This window comes from Mus pahari, chromosome 3, assembly GCF_900095145.1.
Source record: "Mus pahari chromosome 3, PAHARI_EIJ_v1.1, whole genome shotgun sequence".
Taxonomy (NCBI): Eukaryota; Metazoa; Chordata; class Mammalia; order Rodentia; family Muridae; genus Mus; species Mus pahari.
Window position 1 is genome coordinate 149,262,193 of NC_034592.1, and position 20,978 is coordinate 149,283,170.

At 45.1% G+C, this 20,978-nt stretch overlaps 1 protein-coding gene across 2 annotated transcripts in view; it reads right to left on the reverse strand.

Annotated features, from left to right (window-relative positions):
• The window catches only part of Stau1 (staufen double-stranded RNA binding protein 1), a 45,751-nt gene extending 28,619 nt beyond the window's left edge, over positions 1–17,132 (reverse strand). For both annotated transcript variants that reach the window (XM_029536205.1, XM_021192007.1), the window contains exon 1: positions 16,894–17,132. The gene's annotated coding sequence lies outside the window, so the exon portion shown is untranslated. The remainder of the gene's footprint in view (positions 1–16,893) is intronic.
• Between the last annotated feature and the right edge of the window lie 3,846 nt (positions 17,133–20,978).

A 20,978-nucleotide genomic window follows, 5' to 3' on the forward strand; every position in this document is an offset into this window, starting at 1 on the left:
ACCAGAAGAGGGCGTCAGATCTCATTACGGATGGTTGTGAGCCACCATGTAGTTGCTGGGATTTGAACTGAGGACCTTTGGAAGAGCATTTGATGCTCTTAACCACTGAGCCATCTCTCCAGCCCCCAGCAAGCACTTTTAACCACTGAGCCATCTTGCTCACCCATGAGAAGACTTCTAATTAATTTTTCACTAATTAACATAAGATAATATAGTATCTGTTTCGATATAATCAACTTATCACTGCCCTTTGTAGAAGTGAACTCAATTCTAAAGAAATATTTTATTTTATTTTTAATTGCATGTGTGTATATATCTACATGTGAATATGTCCACCTGAGTGCAGGTGATCACAAAAGTCAAAAGGGTATCAGATGCCCTAGAGCTAGAACTACGGTTGATGGTGAGCTACCAGCCTTGCTGAGAACTAAAATTAGGTCCTCTGGAAGCACAGGAAAAGCTCTTAACCACTAAGCCATATTTCTAGCCCAAGACCATTTTCTGAGACATTTTTTCCTAGTTGCAATTCAATTTTCTGAGAGTAAAACTCACCTCTCACTGTTGCCTTCCCTCCCCTTCCCTCTCCCCTCCCAGGAAACAATCCTCAGACTTCAACATAATCCACACACCTGTAGTAAGGAAAGCCATGAGCACACATCTGTCAATGCACCTTGTACAATAATTTCCAAAATGACTCCTTTAAGATCAATGTCAAACCAGTGTTCCAGAGCAGTTCTGAATATATACATAACTGTACAAGTAAGAAATGTAACAAACAACTGTAAAGCATTCCACTATGTACCTGAATATGGTCCCCTACCACATTTGCCCAGAATCAAGTAGACATAAAGGATTCTTCAGCACATAAGTGTAACTGCTGACTGGCCTGCTATTAAAAAAAAAAAAAAAAAAATGTAAATAAAGATCTGTGTTTTCCAATGGTCTTAGGTGACCCTGTGAAAGGGTCACTTGGCCGCCAAAGTGGTCAAAACCCACAGGTTGAAAATCGATGGCTAGAGATGACTCAGTAGTTTGGAGCTCTTACAGAGGACCCAGGTTAGATTTTTAGCACTCACATGGTATCTTACAACAATCCATAACTCCAGTTTCAGGAGATCTAATACTCTCTTCTTCTGGCCACGGGGATCAGGTAAGCATGTGGTACACACACATACACAAAGGCAAAACACTCATACATATAAAATAAATGCATCTAAATAAAAATACACTTCCTAAATGAGAACTCATCATTAATTGTTCCCCCTCAGAAAAACCATCACATCAAACAAAAGTACAAAAAAAAAAAAAAAAAAAAAATTGAATTCCAAGACCAGGCATGGTAGTAAACACAGACCATTAATCCCAGCACTCGGGAGACAGAGGCAGGCGGATTTCTGAGTTCCAGGACAGCCTGGTCTACAAAGTGAGTTCCAGGACAGCCAGGGTTATACAGAGAAACCCTGTCTTGAAAAACAAAAAACAGCCGGGCGTGGTGGCGCACGCCTTTAATCCCAGCACTCGGGAGGCAGAGGCAGGNGGATTTCTGAGTTCGAGGCCAGCCTGGTCTACAAAGTGAGTTCCAGGACAGCCAGGGCTATACAGAGAAACCCTGTCTCGAAAAAACCTAAAAAAAAAAAAAAAGAAGAAAAAAAAGAAAAACAAAAAACAAAAAACAAAAACAAAATTAATTCCAATAAATTCCAATAGCCTACCTACCCATAAATCTCATTTTCTTTTCTACCCCTAAAACCTTACCAAGCTCTTATTTCCCCTCCCCTACAACAGTTTTAAAAATAAATTCAACAGTCCTAGAAGGGGCTGTGCAAGCTGTCAAGGGAAGGAAGCAACCAATAGCTCTAGTTGTAAAGTCTAAGAACTACAGTAATGACCAACATGGCAAGCTATCCCTAAAAGTGTAATGGTGGCACTCATACCTTAAAGGTAACCAATAGCTCTCTTATGAGACTTAAAAACAACTGGAGAGAGATCATGTCTGGTACTTGAAACTTTTAGCAAACTACCTGACTCCATGGATCTTTGATGAGAACTTACAACTGCTACTTTACTAGACCAGCATAATCCCTAACTGCATTCCAAACACGTATCCTCATACCCACAGATAAGTGTAGATCCCAGTCCTCAACAAAGAAGCTTCTTGCAATAGAGACCAAACAGAGAACCATAATTGGTGAAAATGCATAAAAGAATTGTCATGGGGTATCCAACACAGATACTGCATCTCAACACAACTCCAGTCTTGGATCTAAGGCCTGCTCAGGGGCACCACAGTAGAAAGAGGGTATAAAGATTTTAAGAGACACAGAATCAGGAAGTCTGCTGTGAAAGTGTCTCCTAGAAATGACAGGGAAGTCACACTCACAATGCCTCAACAACGTAGATCCCTAAGGAAGACTGCCCAATAGACACGTTAACATGGAAGAGAGACTGTCATACAGCACCCATAAACAAAGAACCACAAGGAGCTAACAATGCTGAGAGCAGAAGTGATCTTTCCCAGGGGTGAGTCCTCTCACTGATTATCAAACACTAAGAGTCAGCCCTGGACAGATGTATCAGCAGGGTGTGGGTGGGTGGGTCTGTATGTGAGTTTCTGTGCATGTGTGTGGGGTGTGTGTGTGTGTGTCATGTATCAATATCAAAGAAAAAGAGGCTATGAATTTGAGTGAGTGATGGGTAGACATGGGAGGGACTGGAGGAAGAAAAGGCAAGTGGGGAAATGATGTAATTATATCTTAATAAAAATAAATTCAAATATTTTCATTTGTGCAGGTATAGAGGCACATGCATGTATATATGTTTGTGTGTATTTAAGCATGAATAGGAAGGACAAAGGACAACCTCAGATGTTCTTCAAGTTCCATCTACCTGATGTGAAATGACACTTCTCACTCACCAAAAGGGCAAGGCTACTCAGTCAGGAAACCCCAGAGATCTACCTGTGTCTCTCCAAGCAGCAAGCCCAGCTCAGCGAGGGTAAAACCCAAACCCTCACGCTGCACGCCAAGCCCTCTACTCAACTGAGCTATTACCACAGCCCTGCTATTTTTATAAATATAATGCATTTTTATTGTGTGTGTGTGAAAGAGAACATATACATGCATGTGTTTGTGTGTATGTGAGAGAACACACATGGAGAGATGGGGAGAGAGGAAGGGGAACAGGGAGGGAGGAGGGGAAGGGACAGAGACAGAGACAGAGAGAGCAAGAACACAGGCATGGCATAAGTATGGAGGTCCGAGGACAATTTGCAGGAGTAGGTTCTCTCCCTCCAGGGTTCCCTATCAAATCAACCTTCTTGTCAGACAGCAAATGTATTATTAAGTCAAACTTTTAAAACCACAGGAATTGGGGTTGGGGATTTAGCTCAGTGGTAGAGCGCTTGCCTAGCAAGCGCAAGGCCCTGGCAGCCCTCAGCTCTGGGGGGAAAAAAAAACAAAACAGGAATTTTCAAACCCACCAAAACACACAGCTATTTGTAATCTGTTAGTGATTTCTGAAAATTGGGCTCCATAATATACTACCAAGGAATGGAGTTCCACATCAAATATCACCTGCTTTTAATTCAGAAAAAGAACGCTAGTGTGTGAGCAGGTGCCATCCAACTAGAAACGCACTGACCACAGCCCTCATGTACAGCAGCTTTCCAGCTCAGCTACCAGAAACCAGCCTTGCCACTCAGCAGCCCCAGCAACATCCAGCCACGACAAGCTTCTGAGTAGGGTTTTCAACTCCACACACAGCTCAAGCAAGTGTCCAATACTTTAAATTATTGTCTCTGTGCCTCAGAGTCCCCAAAGCACATTACAGAAAATTTAACAAAGCCTCAATTTCAGCAGTAAACAAACAAACAAAAAAACATACTAAGGGAATCCTGAGGTCTGGTAACATAATATTTCAGAAAGAAAAGCCTTACCCAGACTCAATTTAGAAATGTATCCACTGAGTTTTGTATAAATCTTCTGATTTATTTTTTTTTAAGATTTATTTATTTATTATATGTAAGTACACTGTAGATGTCTTCAAACACTCCAGAAGAGGGCGTCAGATCTTGTTATGGATGGTTGTGAGCCACCATGTGGTTGCTGGGATTTGAACTCCGGACCTTTGGAAGAGCTCGGGTGCTCTTACCCACTGAGCCATCTCACCAGTCCCTTCTGATTTCTTTATGCTTTAGTTTCCTCACTACATACCCCTGCTCCCTACAGAGTCTGCTGTCAAATAATTACTCTCTCTCTCAGAGGAGGCAGCAAAATGGTTCAGGAGGATTAAGCTAGTAACCTGAGTTCAATACTGAGGTTCCATAAGGTAGAAGAGCCAGTTCCCAGGTTCCCACAAGTTGTCCTCTGACCTCCACATATATACAACATATATATTTACACACACAACATAAAAGCACTAAGTTAAATGAAAAACTAGATCTTTATTATAATTTATATTCCTTTATGTACACCAGAAGGTAGATGTTGGATCCCCTGGAATGGATGACTAAACCAACCCCTTCCCTCAGAGCTCTGGCCGGCAGTGCCTTTTTAGCTCCTCCGGGCAAACTACTAGCAAGCACGCCCCAGAGTGCCCTGGACTTTGCAGCCCAGCCTGAAATCCTGAACACTGCCGGAGTTGTCTGATCGTAAGCTGTGGGGCCTGGGCTTCAACTCCAGCTCTACTCGCCCTAGCACAGGAGACAATGTAAAATGATCCAAGTCTGGCAGAAGGTTAACAAAGGCAATCTGAAAAAAAAAAAAAATCGAACCGCAAACAGGGGGTGGAGAGACAACTCGGAGCACTGACTGCTTTGCAGAGGACCCAGGTTCCACTCCCATCTACCACAAGACAGCGTACAACTGGCCTTAGTTACAGTTCCAGGGGATCTGACGCCCTCTTCTGTCCTCACCAGGTACAGCATGCACATGATGCAGACAAACACCCACACACATAAACTTTTTGTAACTTAAAAAGAAAAAGCCAGATGTAGTAGCAGAGGCAGGCGGATCTCTGAGTTTGAGGTCAGCCTGGTCTACAGAACAAATTCCAGCACAGCCAAGGCTACACAAAGAAACCTTGTCTAGAAAAACCAAAAAACAAAGCAAGATACAAAAGTTCTTGTGCTCACTGATCAAATGATGGTTAGTGGCACCTGCAGCACTCATGCCTGCATACTTTGAGCATGGCTAGTTTGCCAAGATGGCTCAGAAAGTAAAGGTTCTTGTCAGCAAGGCTGGTCACCCTAGCTGGGCCCCTAGGACCTAAACTCTAGAAGAGAACCGACTCCTACAAACTAACTGACCTCCACACAGGTGCTATGAGATATCCACATATCCCCTAAAAAAAAAAAAGTTTTTTAAAAAAAAACTTAAGCCAGCACTTTAATCCCAGCACTTGGGAGGCAGAAGCAGGCAAATTTCTGAGTTCGAGACCAGCCTGGTCTACAGAGTGAGTTCCAGGACAGCCAGAGCTACACAGAGAAACCGTGCCTTGAAAAACAAAACAAATAAACAAAAAAAAAAAGAAAATTCAAGATGCATAAAATAATCTTCCATTTCTCTACTGTTACAAAGAAAAGTCACTTTCCACCAGTCACTGAGGAATGGAAAGCATCAGCAGTTACAAGCAGACCTAGCATTATAAAGTCAGACTTTATGTACCTTAAGAAGGGCTCTCTGGGAATAGTTTTTCTCTGGATCTAAGGCAGTGGGAGGTGGGAAGACTCCTGCACAATGAAAAGCGGGAATTTACTAGCATACATCTGCTCTCCTGAACTGCTCAGTTCTTGGGGAACCTAGAATTGATAGGCAGAGAAGTCCATAAATGTGACATCAGCATGGCATCATGCAGCGCACCCTAGAAGCTACCATGGATACAACTCCTTTGATCTTACAGGGACATGCACATGGCAATGGCTTCCTGACAAGAGTGTGGCACTGAAGGGACTGGCCTCATGCACCGCCCAATCACATGGCCTGATTTTTAAATTTGTGAGCCGCCTACCATCTGATTGTAACTGTCTTTGCTACATATAATAAAATCAAAGGAAATTACATAGAAAAATTACTAAGAGAGCATTTCTAAATAATGGTCTACAGGATATAAGATTAAATTTTTAAAAAGGAAAAAGTTACAGTGACTATCAGCTAGAGTTCCTTCCCTTGCACTTGTGTGTTTTCTGAAGGTTTGGATCACTTCAGTCTGTCTTTACGACAGCTTTCACAGACAGTAGAAAACTACTGTTAACTGACTAAATTCCACAAGTCAAGTTACAAGCCTGCTTTTGTTGTTGTTGTTGTTTTGTTTTTTGTTTTTTTCGAGACAGGGTTTCCCTGTGTAGCCCTGGCTGTCCTGGAACTCACTTTGTAGACCAGGCTGGCCTCGAACTCAGAAATCCGCCTGCCTCTGCCCCCCGAGTGCTGGGATTAAAGGCGTGCGCCACCACGCCCGGCTACAAACCTGCTTCTTTTTCTTTTCTATCTTTACACCTCAACTTCTATCTCCAAATAGTAAAATCTGAACAATTCTAATTTGAAAATGTTCTTTTTCAGTCTGGGGGCTACAGAGACAGATGCTCAGTCAGTACAGTGGCTGTCATGCAAATTTGAGGAGGACCTACATTCATCCTTAGAGCCTGTGGGAAAGGCTGGAGAGGGGAATGCCTTGGGGAGAGCACTTGCCACCAAGCCTGACACGCTCAGTTTAATCCCCAGGACTCATAATCACTACCACAAGTTGTATTTTGATTTCCACATGTGTGTTGTGGCAGATATGCACACACAGGTACATACACACAACGTATACAACTGCACACACACTTTTTAAAGTCAGCACACTAAGCAGACAAGAGACAGGCAGGTTCCTGGGGCTTGCTGGCCTACTAGCCTATCAATGAACTTCAGAACAATGATTCTGTCTCAAAACATACAGTGGGACAGGCAGATATGGTCGGCATAGCAAGTTCTAGGACAGCCAGGGCTACATAAAGACCTGTTTACAAGGAGGCTGGAGAGATGGCTCAGCAGTTAAGAGCAGTGACAGCTCTTCCAGAGGTCATGAGTTCAAATCCCAACAACCACAATAAGATCTGATGCCCTCTTCTGGAACGTCTGGAGCGTCTGTAGCAGTGCACTTACATATAGTAAATGAATAAAATTTTTTAAAAAGACCTGTTTACAAACAAATAAATAAATATGGCCGGGCGTGGTGGCGCATGCCTTTAATCCCAGCACTTGGGAGGCAGAGGCAGGCGGATTTCTGAATTCGAGGCCAGCCTGGTCTACAGAGTGAGTTCCAGGACAGCCAGGGCTACACAGAGAAACGCTGTCTCGAAAAACCAAAAATAAATAAATAAATAAATAAATATGGTGGGGCTTGGAGGCCAGAGAAATGGCTACACTTGTCCTAAGAGGCATTAATCACCAAGCCTGAGGATCTGAGTGCAAGCCCTGAGACCTACATGGAAGAAAAAATTGACTCCCACAAGTTATCATCCTCTGACCTCTACATGTACACAGTTCACATGCATTCAGGGACACACACACACAAAAGAATTTTGAAATAATATGGATGAGGCTGGAGAGCTGGCTCGGAAGTTAAAGAACACAGGCCACTCTTCCAGAGGACCTGGATGCATTTCCAGAACTCACATACACACTTATAACCATCCATAACTCTTTTTCTTTTTTTTTTTTTTTTTTTTTGGTTTTTTGAGGCAGGGTTTCTCTGTACAGCCCTGGCTGTCCTGGAACTCACTTTGTAGACCAGGCTGGCCTGGAAGTCAGAAATCCGCCTGCCTCTGCCTCCCGAGTGCTGGGATTAAAGGCGTGCGCCACCACGCCCGGCTCATCCATAACTCTTAATTGAATGGCTCCAATGTCCTTTTTTGGCCTCCACTGGTACTAGGCATGCTCATGGTATATAGACATGCATATAGGCACACTTATACACATAAGTAAATCTAGAACATATATAGTAATAATAATAAATAGAGCCCTTTGTTCGGGTTGCTGTCTATCTTGCTTTCATGAAGCATAAGCTCTGCCTGAAGCTGGGCAGAGTCTAAAAACTTCTATCTTTAATGGATTCTGTGTAAGAATCTATCATCATTATGCACACTTAAGTCCCAGGTAGAGCTCAGCTAGGTGTTGTGGCAGACCACTGCACTGGACTCTCAGATACTCCTAGACACTAAGCCAGAGATCACTTGACTGGGAACTCAGAATCACATACTACATCCTCACAAAAGACAATTCCGATCTACATTTATTTTGTCTTAAAAATACTTAATTTTGCCGGGCCTGGTGGCGCAGGCCTTTAATCCCAGCACCTGCTTGTGGACGTTGTACATCGTGGTGCGCACTAGGCTCCGCACCACGATGTACAACGTCCACAAGCAGACATTGCTGTTCATCACCAAAGGATGCAGGACTGGAACTCAAGCAGGTCAGGAAGCAAGAGCTGATGCAGAGGCCATGCAGGGATGTTCTTTACTGGCTTGCCTCCCCTGGCTTGCTCAGCTTGCTCTCTTATAGAACCCAAGACTACCAGCCCAGGGATGGTCCCACCCACAAGGGGACCTCCCCCCTTGATCACTGAGAAAATGCCTTACAGCTGGATCTCATGTAGGCATTTCCTCAACTGAAGCTCCTTTCTCTGTGATAACTCCAGCTGTGTCAAGTTGACACAAAACTAGCCAGTACACCTTGCTTCAAACCCAAACCAACCTTAATGCTAAGATTGGAGCCATATGCCATCATATCCAGCCACAGAAGTATTTACTTAGTAATAAACTGTTATAATAAACATTACCTGGTTACTGAAAGGGACATACAGCAGCAGAAAGCTCCCAGGCTGTGAGGATGGGTGATAATGCTTAACAGGAGAGGGCTACGTTATAACCTTCCTTGAAGAACACCAGCTAACTCCTCAACTGTAATCTCTCACAGTGAAGTTTGTTTAAAAAATATTGACTATAGATAAAACTGTTGCTCAAAAACTTAACTGTCAGCCAGGCATAGTGGCACACACCTTTAATCCTTAGAAGGCAAAGCAGGCAGATCTCTGAGTTCAAGAGTGAGTTCTAAGACAGCCAGAGCTACAAAATGAGACCCAGTCTCAAACAACAAAATAAAACTAAAAGCAAAAGGTGAAGGGGGATGTACACACCTTTAATCCCAGCACTTGGGAGGCAGAAGCAGGAGAATGAGTTTAAGGCCAGCCTGGTCTACAAAATGAGTTGCAGGACAGCCAGGGCTACACAGAAAAACCTTGTCTAGAAAAAAAAAAAAAACAACAAAGAAAAAAAAAACATGAAAAGCTTTCTTTGGGGCTGGTGAGATGGCTCAGTGGGTAAGAGCACCCGACTGCTCTTCCGAAGGTCCTGAGTTCAAGTCCCAGCAACCACATGGTGGCTCACAACCATCTGTAACGAGATCTGATGCCCTCTTCTGGAGCATCTGAAGACAGCTACAGTGTACTTACATATAATAAATAAATAAATAAATAAATAAATAAATAAATAAATAAAAGAAAAACTTTCTTTTTCCAATTAACTTGGGGGGGGGCGGGTAGGGGGAAATCTCCAATCCCAGTAAACTTTCTGGTGTCAGTGTCTGCTGCTCTTTCTTTCCGACCTGTCCCTAAGTGCATGGCTAATTTAGTAGTTCAGGGTTAAATGGCTTCCTGAATAATTTCTCTTACTTCCTTTGAATCTTTCATGGCCTGAACAAGCCTCTAGTTCTCTTTCTAGCCATGTGTCCCATGTGGCTGGTTCTAAGAGACTGACCGGCGACACCCACTCCCTTTGGCTTTGAGCTGCTACTGAGGTGATGTGAGGTGGGATGACATTCAGGAGGTTAGCATGAAATCAAATGGAATGGCCGGCTATATCTCATCCAACACAAGGGAATTAGAAAGGGGTCTGTTCTGGGATAGTGACAGTATAATACTGCTCAAGTTATTAATTGCTTCCCTCGGGGCCTGGCCTCGTGATCTCCTCAGATCTTGTTTAATTTCTCCATGTCCTTTTTTGGGGGGTCGGGAGTGGGGAGAAGACAGTCTCATGGGGCGTAGAACAGTCTTCTACTTGCTATGTAGAAAAACTGGCCTTGAACTCCTGATCCTCCTGTCTCCACTTTCCAGGCGCTGGGATTACAGGCTTGGATTACTATGCTTGGCCTAAAATCCATGCTCTCCATAAGTCAAATTAACTGAAGTAAAGGTTTTATGTTTTTGCAGAACTCCCTGTTAGAAATGGGATGCTATTTGCTAATGCTGTAATGTATAGAATCCTGGGCAGCCCCCTGTGTCAGAGAATAACATACCCAGTGAAGGCAGATTAAGCTTGGATCTTACAATTCTCTATTGTCCAATTTACCAACTCTACCCAGTGAAGTGCCATAACCCTTTACCTGGATGACACGCAAGTAGTCAGGGAGATAAGGCTCCTTTAGATTGCTACAAAGGAAACCTTCGCTGTCTGCAATGCTCAGCTTGCCACTATTAGACAGAGATCTGTCTGTTGAGAACTGAAGCACTAAATGAAAAAAAGAAATGCTGATTCTGTACATACACTGTACACCAGGCTGGCCTCAAACTCAGAAATCCTTCTGCCTCTACCTCCTGGGTGCTGGGATTAAAGGCGTGCACCCTCCTTGGTCTAAAAGCTCTCAATAACAGGCAGCTTTCATTTCTTATATAAACAGAACCTTTTGCATTCCTTTTCTGCATCAAATAACTCTACCAATAGTTATTTGGGGGAGGGAAAGGTGGTCCAGACAGAGTCTGTCTTTGTAACCCTCCCTGTACATATAACCAGGCTGGCCTAGAACTCAGAGTTCTGCCCACCTCTGCCTCCTAAGTGTTGGGATAAAAGGAATGTGCCACTATGCTTTCTATCTTTGCTTTCCATGTATGATTTTAATATACAAAGGAACATATGATACCAAAGATACCACCTACTTACAAGGTGACATCACTTTTCTTTTTTTTTCTTTTAAAGATTTATTTATTTATTATATATTTAAGTACACTGTAGCTGTCTTCAGACACTCCAGAAGAGGGTGTCAGATCTTGTTATGGATGGTTGTGAGCCACCATGTGGTTGCTGGGATTTGAACTCCGGACCTTCGGAAGAGCAGTCGGGTGCTCTTACCTACTGAGCCATCTCACCATCACCAGCCCGTGACATCACTTTTCAATCAACCTTATCACCAGTGTGAGAATGAAAATATTCAAAAATAACTTAGGCTACTGGAAGTAATTTCCTTTTACTCCCTTGAAAATCGTTCACAGTATGGTTTTTAGTTTAGAGCCCTGAGCTGCCTGTCATCAGGCCCACTGACGAGCCCCATGGAGTGGCTTCCACTCCTACCATCTCTTCTTCAGGTACCAACAAAGGATTTGATCAACATTACCTTTTTTTTTTGGGGGGGGGGGTTCGAAACAGGGTTTCTCTGTATAGCCCTAGCTGTCCTGGAACTCACTTTGTAGACCAGGCTGGCCTCGAACTCAGAAATCCACCTGCCTCTGCCTCCCGAGTGCTGGGATTAAAGGTGTGCACCACCACACCCGGCGAGATCAACATTATCCTGGTGCAAATGTTCAATAGACAATTTGCTTCAAAAGTAGAGATTTTCAGTCAAAGCATAACTGGAAGTAAAAGTCCAGAAAGCTTTTGACTTTTAAAAAAGATCTGGGGCTAATCAGAGCTGTGCGCACACCTTCAATCTCAGCCAGCAACTCAGGAGGCAGAGGCAAGTGAATCCCAAGGACTTGGAGGTTAGCGTGGTCTACATGTTGAGTTCCAGGACAGCCAAAGCTCTCAAGTGAGACCCTATCTCAAAAAGAAAAAAATAAAGTAAAATCAACCTTAACAGCTGGTGATGTCGTAGCAGTAGAGCGTTTGGCTATTTTAAGCAAGGCCCTAGGCTCACCTCAGCAAGCAGAACAGCTAAGTTAACGCTCCTTAGTGAACATCATGTGGTGCTGTGGCAACTGTTAAATGCATCAAAAACTGGACTGACGACGTGAGACAGACAAGCACGCCAGTGCAAGTGGGCTCAGCGATATGGTAAAGAGGTGGTATTTAAAGGGGCCAGGACGAACATTCCAGAAACTTTGGTATGTGTTTAAAACTTTGTAATAAAATGTTGGGAGGAAGTAACCATAGCAACTCACAGGTCTCCTCATGTTCATCCTTTAGCTTGCAACATCTATCGGAATCCCAGAAAGTTTTTTTTGCTTTCATTAAAAACAAACAGAAAATTCCACAAACACTTCGTCCATTACAGGTCCCATGTAAAACAAGTCATGAAAATCCTGTCAATAGTTTGACATCTCTAAAACTTCAAACTAAAAGAACACTTTGCAAGCAGCTCTAAAAGCTGTCATCGGAGGGGACAACAGTGAGTGTCACTTAAGATGGCCTGCCTGGAGGTCCTAACAGCCCAGCTGGGAGGGACAGTGAGAGGAGCAGTCAGACTGTACAACTGTACACAGACTGTCCAAGACAAAACCCCACAGCCTGGGGAACTGAGCGGGTCGACTCTGAAGATACTCTGTTCTCTTGAGTCTGGGTCAAGAGCCTCCAGGAAAGGCACCCACACTGGGTTCTTGCTGTCTGATCTGCCACGAGTATGACAGGAACGATGCTCTGGTTTGGTTTTCAGACTAGGGACTCCGGGATCCAAGGGTCAGGTCCATGTCTAAACTTAAAACCCTCTGTATATAAATGAGCTTGCTGGATGCACCTCAAGAGAACATCTATTTTGAAGAGACTACAAGTATAGTAAAAATTCCAAGTACTCCAAAGTTTTACTTTAAGCCTAATGGGGAAAGACCACTGTTCTTAAATGTTTTATTCCTTAGACATAAATTCTGGGATTAAGGACAAGCTCCTAAATTACTGTGAAGAGAGAAGTCCCTCCCACCACCCGGGCTGGAACAACTGAAACCACAGAACACTGGCACTGTACTGACCAAGCTCTGAGGGGAGAAATAACAAAGTTACAGAGAAAATTGAGCAACAGCAGCAATCATTTACAACATTCTGGTCAATCTCCCCTCTGTAAGAGACTTTGCTTTTTTAGTCAAGGGAAATACCAGTCTCTAACGTGGAGCTGCATCTTGTCTACGGGTGAGGTTCTTCGCACTCAGCCAGTCTGTTGTTTGTAAACACTGCAGGCACCCTTCAGGCAGCAATTCAACCACACTTTTTTTCTTTTCTTTGGGGGGCGGGTGCAGTAGATTGGGGGTTTAAAGTAGAGAGATTAAACCTGCAGCCTTGTACATGTTAGACAAGTGCCCCACCACTGAGCTACAGCCCTATGGCCCTCTCTTCACTCTGAGACAGGGTCTCTCTCATCCCAGCTGGCCAGGCGGCTGCCTCTCCAATAGCTAGGACTACTACAGCCTGGGGGTTTTTTAGAAGGCAAGCTTTGTTTATTTTCCCTTTTTGTTTTGTTTTTAGACAGAGTCATCTTTTTGTTTTTGTTGTTGTTAGTTTATATTTGTTTATTGAAAATAGACTCTTCTTTCATTTAATTCAACCTAACCACAGTTTTCCTTCCCTGCAGTCCTAACTCCCCTCCACACCTCCTGTTTCCTCCAGAACCTCCCTTCAGAAGACAGCAGGCCTCCAAGAGGCAACAATCAAACACAACAAAACAGATATAATAAAATAAGATGAAAGCCCTCACAAAGCTGGACAAGACAATCCCACAGGACAAGAGTCCCAAGAGCTGGCAAAAGAGTCAGAGACAAAACTATTCCCACAGTTAGTCTCATGAAAACACCAAGCTAACAGCTACAACGCGTTTGCAAAGAACCTAGTGCAGACCATGCAGGCCCCATGCTTGCAGCTTGTCTCTGTAAGCCTGCCTACTCGCATCCTGCTTAGTCCTCCATTCCCTCTGACTCCTACAAATTTTCCTCCCACTCTTCCATGGGGTTCCCAGACCTGAGGGGAGAAAGCAGATGAAGACCTTGAATTTAGACTCTCTCTCTGTATAATGTCTGCTGTGGGGAGTCTTTGAACAGTCCCTAAACAAGCAAATCTGCAAATAGTGCCAAGCATATCCTTTTTCCATATCACAAATTATGATAGACCCAGCGAAGTGATACTTTAAGGCTGTGATAGAGAACCTGAGGTTGTTTTTTTAAGTGTTAAAGTTGAATGCTATAGAGGGCACTGTGTATTTGATCACCTAGCTTTGACAATTATTAACTATAGCTAAGGTCGGACTTGTTTCTTCTTGAACTCCCTCCTTTAAGCTAGCTTGTTTTGAAACAAATCCTAAATCTATCATAATCTTAGTCATTTTGATTTTAACCAGATCACCTCAGGCTGACTGTTTAACTGTTAATGTAATGAAATTTCTTACTATACTGGAACTGATCACTCGCTCGCTCTCCCTCATTTTTTTCTTTCTTTTGGGGTCTGGCTTCTTGGTTGACATATGATTAACACACAGCAGGAAAACATCTGAAAGTTAGTGGACGCCCCTCCTCTAGGTGACTCCCACTTTTCAGCCCAGATTTCAGCCTTACTCCTTAAGGATTGAATCAACAGTTCCTGAACTATTAACGAGTAACTGAAAAATAGCCAAATGTTGAAAGCCTTTGATCCCAGCACTCTGGAGGCAGAGGCAGGCTGATCTCTGTCCAAAGCCAGCCTGGTCTACAGAGCGAGTTTCTGGAAGCCAGGGCTCGGTTACACAGAGAAACCCTGTCTCTAAAAACAAAACAATCCAAAACAAACAAACAAACGGCCATTATACTCAACAATTTATGCCAGAAACTATTTCCTGACTGTTACAAAAATATTAGATATCAAAAACACAGACATTGCCTTGCAATATCGAGATGGGTGCAATATAAACATCCTCCACTTACTAAAGAAACTGACTGCCCAAAATCTGCGATAGGCTGAAAATATGGTAGCTCAGGAAAAGCTGAAATGCTTAGAGACTGTTCCAGGAAATAAGGTGGAGAGCGGTCAAGGAAGACAGGTGGCTGACCTCTGGCCTCCACTCAGAAGAGCATTGAGCACAGAAAACACCCGAGGTGTTACTCTTGTAAATCTTCTCCTGTGTGAGCTGCATATCTTTAAGGAGGGGGGTGCCTATGACACTAAGCACAGATTTAAAAAAAAAAAAATTAAGTTTTGAGATGGCTCAGTATGTCAAGTCTTTCAGCATGGAACCTGGCAATCTACTGAACCTCACAAGTTGTGCTCTGACTTCCACAACAGCTGCTGATGATATAATGCTCAAAAATAAAATGGTAGCACACACCTTTAATTCCTGCACTTGGGAGGCAGAGGCAGGCGGATTTGAGTTCGAGGCCAGCCTGGTCTACAAAGTGAGTTCCAGGACAGCCAGGGCTATACAGAGAAACCCTGTCTGGAAAAACCAAGAAATAAAAAAAATAAAAATAAATTAAAAAAAAAAAGTACTTAATTTTACTAAAGAAAATCAAGGCTGAGTCAGAATAAAGACAGTCTCCTAAAAGTTCACCAGAATGGCCAAGATTTCTCCTGCCACACTCCCCAAATGTATTTTTAGTTTTTACTTCAACAAGTAGTGATGTAATTTACATTTGGTAAGCACAAATCCCTGAAAGATCAAAATCCCAGTTTAAATCTCTTCCAACACTTCCAATTCTCAAGAATTACAGCGACCCAGCCTGGTTTACAGAGCAAGTTCCAGGGCAGCCAGGACTGTGCAGAGAAACCACGTCACAAACAAACAGAATTACAGTTACAAGCGGTTGAAAACAGTGACCTTAAAGGCATACAATACAGTAGGCAAAACGCAAAACGGAACAAAATAAAACTTCACGCCACCAGGAGGGAGGTGCGGCCAGAGTTGAAGGGAAACTGATAGATAACTAGGGCCTCAGCTAAAGCCAAGTCAAGAGCTACAGATGCGAACCAGGAAACCACGGTTTTCGCATCTTTGCATACTCCACCTCCAGAGCCTGACACACAAGAGGGCTCCAAAAAGGTCTGCTAAACCCAAGGGAAGCTTATGCCAGCAACTTTCTCATAAAAAGGAATGGCAATACGGTTCTGGGTGGTGGCACGGAAACATGGGACAGGTTTCGGAGCCTAGAGGAGCCGGTGAAGTCCCTACAGCTGGTTCACAGACGTGATGGCTTTACATCCATACCCCGTCTGCTACAGTGTCCCCATTAAGCGCCCGCCCCTCTCTGGTGCCAAGTGAGCACAATGCCCAGGCACTGCCAGTGAGGGATTCTTCAGCCTCGGAGAAAACCCTAATGGAAAGGAAGGTCAACTTCTGTCCCGTCTGCACCCTAAATTATACCTTCATACCACCTCAATAAATTATGCAAACGGCTTATTGGGACACGAAGTGGGTCTGGCACACCGATAAGCGCTTTACACGCCCCATTTCACTGCAACTTCACAGCCTGAAGAGGCAGGGACCCGGTTGGGACAGGATTAATACTATTCCCCCTCCTTCTCCCCCTCACAACAGAGACACAAAGAATATGAAGTGACTGACGAAGGGGGCAGAGCCGGGAATTGGCACCTCATCCCGCGGCTCGGCACTGGCCGCGACACTGTGCACAGCACCGAAACCCGGGGGCCTCGGGACCGACGCAGCCCCTGCCCGCTCGCCCGCCCGCGCCCCACGCGTTAACTCCGGCACAGGGCCCACGAGCGGCGCGGAGGGCCCGCCTCCTCCGGGAAGGCCCCGCGGGCGGAGACGGGCCTGGGCCGCGGCTCGAGCGCCCGCGAGGCCTAGCCCACCCGCCGCCCACCTCCCGCTGACGCCGTGCCTGCGTGGGTCCTTCCGCGACCCGGTCCGACCCGACCCGACCGGACCCGACCCGACCCGGCCCGGCCCGGCCCCGTCGCCTTACCTGGCTGCTTCCCCAGAGCTCGTCCGGGGGCCGGCGGTCTCGGGCGGCGGCGAGGAGGTGAAGAAGCAAGAGGAGACGGCGAGGAAAAAGGGACCGACCGGGGGAGGGAAGAGGCGGAGTGGCGGCGGCGAAGGCGGGCGCCGCCGGGCCGGGGCTCAGAAGGAGGGGGAGCGCACACAGACGCGACGACAGCCAGCGCAAACGCTGAAGAGCGGCTCGGGGCCCGCAGCCTGGCAGGAAGTGACGGGGGAGGGGCCGCGCCCGCCCCCGGCCCCCGCCCGCCTCCATGCCGGCCCCACCCCCCACACACACCGCGGCGGCCGGAACCACAAGTCCCAGCGGGCGCCGCGTCCAGCATGCGCTCTCTAGGCACGCCAGGCCATCAAGGGCCGGGGAAAGGCTGCGCTGGGTCCGAGGTATGCTGGGAGTTGTAGTTTCCCAGAGGTTCGGTCTCGGCAAGGAATGCAGGCCTCACTTCCTTTTCTTTTCTCGGCTTTTTGTTCCCTCCCGACTGTCACTCCTTTTTCCCTACGCTAACTTTTGTTAACCTGCTGCTGCGTGCAAGACCAAAAGCTGAGAATACAGTGAGAATGCACAAGTCCCTGCCCTCATGGAGTTTACTGGGGAAGTCGGAGTAAATGAAGTCTGAGCCGAAAACAGACCAAGCACTTAAGCGCTGTCTGGTTCTTCTCCCGCAGCTCTAAAACTGAATGTGGTTCTGTGCCGGGCGTGGTGGCGCTGAATGTGGTTCTGTGGACAAGAGGCTGGTGTGGGCTTGTTTGGTGCAGTCCTGGGGATTGAAGCAAACTTCTACCGCTCAGCTCCATCTCCACTCGTCCTGTAGCTTTTTTATTCTCCCTCTTGGGTTTTCTTGCCTTAGTAGTTTAAGTTCAGACATCCACGGAGTCCAGTGCTGGCACTGCCTGCCTGGTGTAGGAGTTTCAGGCAGTTGTAAGATAGGTCCTTTTCAAGAGTGGTAAGTATTCTTAACTGTTAGCCACCTATCTCTCCAGCCCTATAGCAGCCCTTTTATGTAGCGGGGGAGACAGGTCTTTAGAACTAGAAAGATGGGATCCTTATCGGAGGTTGTGGGAGCTGAGTCCCTGGGATCCTCTCGGCTTATTTTAAGTGGTGCCTGTGGTTGACATCATAGCTAGATACCCAAGACTCCAGGTTCCATCCCTACCCCAAAAGGACAAAAAAAAAAAAACCTAGCCAGGTGGTGGCGTCTGAAAAAAACAATAAATAAACAAACAAACAAACAAATAATAGCATGCTTAACAGCCCAGTCTCCTTGCCAAGGCACTGTGGCTGAGTTTGCACGAATTCATGATGACATCGGCTGTAGCTAAAAAGACCCTCCTCTGACTTGCTGAGGCCCTGGGGGATTCTTTTATCTGAGTCAAGTCTTCTTAGTTTGCTTCTTGTAAAATTCAGTGACACTGTGTTCCAGAACCAAAAACAGCCCATCCTTCCAGTTCCCAACCAACTCAGCGCTAAGTAAGCAACACATAGACAGTTCAGGGCAGTGAAGATGCCCACTGGGTAAAATGTGCATATTTACACACAAAATAATCAATTTTGATGGGTTTAGGGTTTTTTGTTTGTTTGTTTCTGGTTTTTTGTTTTTGTTTTTTTAAGATTTATTTATTATATGTAAGTACACTGTAGCTGTCTTCAGACACTCCAGAAGAGGGCGTCGGATCTTGTTACGGATGGTTATGAGCCACCATGTGGTTGCTGGGATCTGAACTCCGGACCTTCGGAAGAGCAGTCGGGTGCTCTTACCCACTGAGCCATCTCACCAGCCCCTGGTTTTTGTTTTGTTTTCTTTCTTTCTTTCTTTCTTTTTTTTTTTTTTTTTAGAAACATGGTTTCTCTGTGTAGACAGAGTTCAGGAGTTTTATTTGTTTTTGGTTTTTGTGTGTGTGTGTTTTGTGTTTTGCTTTTTGTTTTGTTTGAAATGGGGTCTTACTACTTAGCTCTGGCTGGCCTCAGATTCAGAGAGATCAGCCAGGGTGGTAGCTCAAGCCTTTAATCCCAGCATTTGGGAGGCAGAGGCAGGTAAATTTCTGAGTTCGAGGTCAGCCTGGTCTACAGAGTGAATTCCAGGACAACCAGGGCTACACAGAGAAACCCTGTCTCGAAAAACAAAACAAAACAAAAGACAAAACAAAACAAAACAAACTTCAGAGAGATCAGAATACCTCTGCCTCCTGGGTGCTGGAATTAAAGGTATGTGCCATCATGGCCAGCTTAAAATAACTAAGTCCCCTGTTGCTGTTTCACTGTATAACCCTGGCTCTCCTGGAAGTCCCTCGGTAGACCACACTGGCTTCAAACTCACAGAGCTCCTCCTGCCTCTGCCTCCGGAGTGCTACGACTAAAGGCGTGTGCCACCATTCCCCCAGCATAAACTGTATTCTTTAGTTTGGGTTTGTTTGCACAGAGTTTTGCTAGGCTGCCCAAGCTGGCCTCTGCCTCTGGAGCGGTGGCTCTCAGCTTTCCTGACACTGTGATGCTTTAACTTCCTTCCTCATGCTGTGGTGACCCCAACCATAAAACTATCTGTGCGGTTACTTCATAACTGTAATTCCGCTACTGCTGTGAATCACGATGTTAATATCTGATATTATTTCACCCCTGTGAAAGGGTTGTTTGACCCCCAAAGGGACTGAGACCCACAGGTTCTAGATGATCCTCCTGCCTCAGACTCTCAATAGCTAGGATTACAGGTGCGTACCATTATGCCCAACCGATGTCCAAAGTATTCTTTACATAAAAACAAACCCAGTCTGGGCGTGGCAGCACATACCTTTTATTCCAGCACTAGAGAGGCAGAGGAGGGCAGATCTCTGAGTTCAAAGCCATCCTGATCTACAGAGCTTGTTTCAGGCTCAGCCAGGGCTACACAGTGAGAGCTAGTAACAAAATTACCTAAAATAAATAAATAAATAAATAAATAAAAAGTCTGTGGACCTTGAAAGAAAACTGGTAGTCTCTCTATACAGAAGAAAACAAACTCACTGGAAAGCACTGTATTACCAGGGAAATATTAGCGACCCCCCCAAAACAGACAGGAGCCAATCTAAGGCAATCACAATAGAGCTTTTTTATTTTATTTGAGCTAGCTCAGCCTCCTCAGAACACCACTGTCACACAGGTTGGTTTTGGTGATGAGGAGCCCCGAATATCAGGCAAGACTTTATAGTAAACAAGAAGTGGGGTGGGAGTGGGTTGTGGGGATGGAGGGGAGTTTAAGTGTGCAAGCATCTAATTGGAGAGCTACTATGGCTTTTAACATAATTGGCTGGTGCAGGGAGTCATATCATAAACTTAATTTCTGCTTTCCTCTGCACTGGTGGCCATTAGGCAGGGGTGGCCTTGTAACCTGGGAGTGTGGCTCTTTGGGGGTAATTACCCTGGAGATGCTGGTCTTGTTGGAGTTGTAACCTGGAGACCCAGGTCTTGTTGGGGATTAGCCGAGAGCCTGGAGTTAGGCTCAGGTTTTGTTGAGGGGTAACTTGGAAACTAGTGCTAGGTTTTAGTTTACCTGAAGTCAAGTTCTCTAAAATGGAGTCTGAATTTAAAAGATTTACTCTCTCAGCACCAGGAATTCCCAGGGCTACTGTGTGCCTAGATGAAGCACGCTTCCTTGGTACAGGGCAGTTCTCAGAACAGTATTACATCTTCAGGTTATCCTGATTTTGTAGTATTTTCTTGTTCTTTTTCCATTTCTTCCATGGAGTTTGTTCACTTTTCTATGAAAAGATCTCAGGCTAGCCCTTAATCCCTGTACTATAGAGACAGAGACAAATAGATCTGAGTTTGAGTTCCAAGACAGCCAAGGCTACACAGAGAAACCCTGTCTAGAAAACAAAAACAAAAACCAAAAAAAAAAAAAAGTCATAACCACTTCTAGAATGCCTTGGGCTGGTGGCGAGATCGCTCAGTGGATTAAGAGCACTGACTGTTCTTCCAAAGGTCCTGAGTTCAAATCCCAGCAACCACATGGTGGCTCACAACCACCTGTAATTAGATCTGACACCCTCTTCTGGTGTGTCTGAAATCAGCTACAGCCGGAC